This window comes from Saccostrea cucullata, unplaced genomic scaffold (genome assembly GCF_032062105.1).
Source record: "Saccostrea cucullata isolate Sc308-1 unplaced genomic scaffold, CSIRO_AGI_Scuc_v1 ctg3679, whole genome shotgun sequence".
In the NCBI taxonomy this organism is placed as follows: domain Eukaryota; kingdom Metazoa; phylum Mollusca; class Bivalvia; order Ostreida; family Ostreidae; genus Saccostrea; species Saccostrea cuccullata.
Window position 1 is genome coordinate 24155 of NW_026932361.1, and position 5787 is coordinate 29941.

General features: G+C 29.1%; 1 long non-coding RNA gene across 2 annotated transcripts; it reads left to right on the forward strand.

Annotated features, from left to right (window-relative positions):
- The first annotated feature begins 1314 nt into the window (after positions 1 to 1314).
- Positions 1315 to 5336, forward strand: LOC134234972 (uncharacterized). 2 transcript variants are annotated; one of them, XR_009985296.1, is made up of 4 exons: positions 1315 to 1392; positions 1776 to 1903; positions 2312 to 2549; positions 4836 to 5336. It is a non-coding gene; the product is annotated as an uncharacterized LOC134234972 (long non-coding RNA). The 2 variants fall into 2 exon arrangements; XR_009985297.1 differs by lacking the exon at positions 4836 to 5336 and adding an exon at positions 3123 to 3289.
- Positions 5337 to 5787: the final 451 nt, after the last annotated feature.

Sequence of the window (5787 nt, forward strand, 5' to 3'; positions counted from 1 at the left end):
CTTTATATTTGTCACTCATATTTTTACATTCTGGTGCAACAGTGGCCCAATGAAAGTGGGAAAAACTCAGTCTGAGCATCTCTGTAAATCTATAAACATGTGTGCCCCCCCCCTTTTTTTAAACCTTCATGTATATACATGTATGTATTTTATTTAGTCAGTGATTTCAAACATCAACATGTAAAATATATATTGAGTACTTTAAAAGTGAATATGTATGATTTGTTCACCCTGAATATTCTGACATACTAATGGTGACATCAGTTAAAAGAGTAATTAGTTATGTAAAATTCAGTTTATATGAATGTAAATGGGGTATTTATTCTCAGTTCATGTAAGGTATAATTTGCATGTAACCCACAGTATATTTAATATTACTATGATGGGTCATTCTGTGATTGAATTTAAATCAGAAAAAATGTTTACTAAATTTTGGTAAAATACATATGGTATCTTTTACATTTCTGTCCTGTTTGTCTGTCAATTGTTGCTTTACTTCCTTTGTAAAATGAGGTTAATTTGTGTATCACTCAATATTGTATGCTTTTTTTCAGGATCAGCTAAGATGTTGTTTCACTGGATTATTTAATTGGGCATATAATTGGATAATTCTGGTAAGTTTGTCTTTGTTTTGTTTACATTTCCTATGAAGGTCATCTTTGCATTTAACCATGATTATATGGTTTAATTTAATTACTGTGTAATTCTTATGTGATCTAATATCTCTAACATTCATATAAGCACAGTCTTATTTTGTCTAAAATATACTAAGGAAACTTCATATTGTTAATAAGTCCTTTTGCATAAATTATGATATAATGTCATAATTCATTATGTCTGTTACCCATGGAATTCAGACTTACTAAATTGTGATCTATAAGGAATGTAATAAAAGAAAAAGTAAGAATCTACAAAAGGTTTATCCTTGTTTTGATTCTAAATATGTGGTATATATGGCATACATATATTTTCATTTTCACTTTTGTTTCTTGGTAATGAGCTTTTCAAAAAATGTAGGACTACATGTTGTATATGCTAATATCTTTTTGTATGCTGTACTGACAGGTATTAAACAAAATTGAATATGCTGTTAAGAGAAAGTCTGTTAATGTCTAAAAATTACACTGATAATCATTTTGTATTTGTGATATTAATACAGTAACTGTGCTTCTTTTGTTATCTAAAGATAACATGGTGAACTATTTTCATGAACTTTTTGTCACTGTATTTAAACATGCAATGTTTCATGCAGTTCCTTGTCATATTAACAAAATGATTATATTTTCTACAGTCCTCAACCTGGAAGATTCTCTATGAAGTTCAGCCTGTCTGCCCAAATTCCTTTGGAAATACATAGTTAGTCAACCAACATAGAAACAATCAAACTTGAAGGTAAAGTTTCAATGAGATATCATTTTAATTTATTTAATTCTGTTTTATTTAAATGTTTATATTTTAAAATGGATAAAAAAAAAATGGATAAAAAACATCTGATAATGGAAATCAATATCATAAACATAGTAAGTTTTTTAGTGTCTAAATAATTAATCTGATAATCATTTTATTTATGATATTAATACAGCAGTTGTGCTTGTTTATTATCTATAGATAACATGATGAACTTTTCTCATCTGGAGTTAATGTTAAAAACAATTTTTTTGAGATTAAAAACAAATATTTTCATGATCTTTTTTGGCATTGTACATGTTGTATTTAAACATGCATTGTTTCATGCAGTACTCTGTCATATTAACAAAATGGTTTTATTTCTACAGTCATCAACATGGAAGATATGTTTTGTTCCTAACCATCTATAATCCATTCTCTATGAAGTTCAGCCTATCTGCTCTTCCTTTGGAAATACACAGTTAGTCAATCAACATAGAAACACACAAACTTGAAGGTAAAGTTTCAATGAGATACAATTGTAATTTTTATTTATTTATTTATTTACATATGCATTTTTATATTTTCAAATTAATTGAATTGATAAGTAAATGATATGACCTTTTTTTGAAATAAAGAGGGCTTGGTTGTCATAGCCATTTTTAGACTACATTGATATCCTTTAGAAGAAGAAGAAAAGGCATAAAAATTCATGATCAAATTTTTAAAACTAAAATGTATGAAATTTTTCTTTGCCAAATGATAGTTAACAGCTGAAGATAGCATATTTATAGAATAAGTTAAATATGGCTAATTTATTAACCCCCAGCTTCCTTAATAGCATAATTGGTAAAGATTTCAAGTTTTCTCTCCAAATGCTTATGAATTCTGACTTTTTCATTTAATATTAACATTATATTTACAGGGAAAGAATACTATAATGTGGATCCTGGGGATCAACAGTGAAACATCTTAATGACCCTCTTGACTAGGTCTACAGGCTGTAACCTTTATTGCTGATGTAAGATGATCTGATTGCATGGCATTAAAATTTCCTGGTGTTTCTACTTTCCAGGATCTTCTTATGAGTGCATGGGGACTGCTGTGGACCTTAACCTGTTTATAAAAATATACCTTGGAGCATGACACTTTATTCATAAAAGGTACTTTCAATATCATTTCTATGAGTTTGTGTTCTTTCTTTTTAATAATCTAGTGTTATATCTCCTTTAACCTCATTAATATGTATGCTTCCAACATCTTAGATCTGTCTGTATAGTTTCTTCAGCTCTTTGAACACAAATACCCTGATTCAATCTTTTGAGGTAAACATCATAGAGGCATCATAGATGATTATCAGAGTGTATATATCACAATCTTGACCATAAGGTCAATTTAAATGGTCAAAGGCACAACAAATGAAAGTGAAAACTTTTCTTTTTTTTTTATCAGAATACATAATTTTGTAATAAATAAAGATAGTAAGTTTTTAAGTGTCTAAATAATTAATCTGATAATCATTTTATTTATGATATTAATACAGAAGTTGTGCTTGTTTATTATCTATAGATAACATGATGAACTTTTCTCATCTGGAGTTAATGTTAAAAACATTTTTTTTGAGATTAAAAACAAATATTTTCATGATCTTTTTTGGCATTGTACATGTTGTATTTAAACATGCATTGTTTCATGCAGTACTCTGTCATATTAACAAAATGGTTTTATTTCTACAGTCATCAACATGGAAGATATGTTTTGTTCCTAACCATCTATAATCCATTCTCTATGAAGTTCAGCCTGTCTGCCCTTCCTTTGGAAATACACAGTTAGTCAATCAACATAGAAACACACAAACTTGAAGGTAAAGTTTCAATGAGATACAATTGTAATTTTTATTTATTTATTTATTTATTTACATATGCATTTTTATATTTTCAAATTAATTGAATTGATAAGTAAATGATATGACCTTTTTTTTGAAATAAAGAGGGCTTGGTGGTCATGGTCATGTTTAAACTCTATTGATATCCTTTAGAAGAAGAAGAAAAGGCATAAAAATTCATGATCAAATTTTTAAAACTAAAATGTATGAAATTTTTCTTTGCCAAATGATAGTTAACAGCTGAAGATAGCATATTTATAGGATAAGTTAAATATGGCTAATTTGTTAACCCCCAGCTTCCTTAATAGCATAATTGGTAAAGATAGGAAGTTTTGGCTTCCATTGCTGATGAATTCTAAATTTTCCATTTAATATTATCATTCTATCAAAGAGAAAGAATACTATAATGTGGCTCATTAGGATGACCAGTGAAAAATCTTAATGACCCTCTTGACTATGTCTAAAGATTGTAACCTTTATAGCTGATGTAAGATGATCTGATTGCATGGCATTAAAATTTCCTGGTGTTTCTACTTTCCAGGATCTTCTTATGAGTGCATGGGGACTGCTGTGGACCTTTAAACCTGTTTATAAAAATATACCTTGGAGCATGACACTTTATTCATAAAAGGTACTTTCAATATCATTTCTATGAGTTTGTGTTCTTTCTTTTTAATAATCTAGTGTTATATCTCCTTTAACCTCATTAATATGTATGCTTCCAACATCTTAGATCTGTCTGTATAGTTTCTTCAGCTCTTTGAACACAAATACCCTGTTTCAATCTTTTGAGGTAAACATCATAGAGGCATCATAGATGATTATCAGAGTGTATATATCACAATCTTGACCATAAGGTCAATTTAAATGGTCAAAGGCACAACAAATGAAAGTGAAAACTTTTCTTTTTTTTTTATCAGAATACATAATTTTGTAATAAACAAACACTGGAAAGTTACTCTCATAATGAGCCTTAATGTCTTCCAAGAGTTCGGTTTGGACTTCCTCCATTAATCCTTGTATCTTGTAATCCTTGTCTCCAATGGTTTTGTGGGCTAAAAATCATGTGTCTTTAACAATCTTTTTTTCTGACAACTGTTTTCTCTTATCATCTATAAACTTGACTTCTTCTCTAGTCAAAGGTCTTTCAGGGTAATCCAAGTAATTCTCACCCTCTTTTGGTAATAAATGGTTATATTCTTCATTGGCTTTTTCTGCAATCAAGGGTCTTTCTATGTAATCTCTGACAACATTAGGATCACCCTTTTCTGGACATAATTGGTTATATTCTTCTTGAGAAATGATCTCAATAGTGCCATCTTTTTTTTATTTTAACTGGTATACCTCTGTCTACATCTTTCTCTGTAAGAATTCTCTTACCAAACTGAATTTTACTCATTCCTTTACTCTTTTCTTTTACTAAAGCTGTTACTACCCATAGTTTTGAAAAGTCAAAATCTGATGTTACACCTTGTTTTTATATCCCTTTTTGTCTATGTTTAAAATTCTATTAAGCTTATATTGCATATCAATTTTTCAACTAATAATTTTTTTTCCTTTCAAGGATTCTCAATGGGGAACTCAGTAAATTATGCACAGACTAACAGAATATACTCTCTTGGAACACTGATACAAGAATATAAAACCAGAGATGGATGGAGGACTCAAGAAGCACATGAATAAATATGATTCCAAACTAAGTCAATCATGATGATCATGAATTGTGGTTCACAGGATAAGAGAGAAAGGACCCAGGATTGTGCATTTTTCTAGATCCTCTCCCATTCATATCCTTCATATGCTGGCATACAAAACAATAGATAAATTGTAGTCATTTAACAGACTGAAGTTTAATCAAATCAAAGTATTGAAAATGTGTTTTTCTGATAGTATGAGATCTTCAAAAAAATAATTCTCACAGATTTCAAAGTATCTAAATATAACTTTTAATTTATGTAGTACAAATTGAATACAGTTGTTATGTATGACTTTTATACATTGAATCCTTAATTTTTCATCTTATATCTACAACACCCCTAGAAAATACACAGATATTCAGAAGCTAGCTTTGGTGTATTTATTACTTTCCTGGAACTGTAAATACATTTTATTTAGAATGTGTTTATCCTATTTTGAATTTAATACCTCTCAATAAGACCCACCATAAAGATGCAAGTGTCCCATAATCTGTGATGTAATAATATCTTGAATATTTTTATCAACCATTAGACTTCATGCTTACTACACAGAACAAGTTAGAGTAATACACTTAGTTTTATAGGACACTTTGTCAGGGTCAAAGCATGAGATTATTGAGATAACTACCTTTGACAATAATTTGTAACCTGCAAAATTCACATCATAAGTAAAGAAAGATTCGGAGATTTTCTATAGATTTTTGGATCATTTTTCTCCTGGGTCAAAATAAGTTGTTGTAACTTTAACATTTTGTGATAACCTAAGAGACTTTATATCAGCTTTACTGGGTGGCATAGCATATATATTCTTTGGAAAGA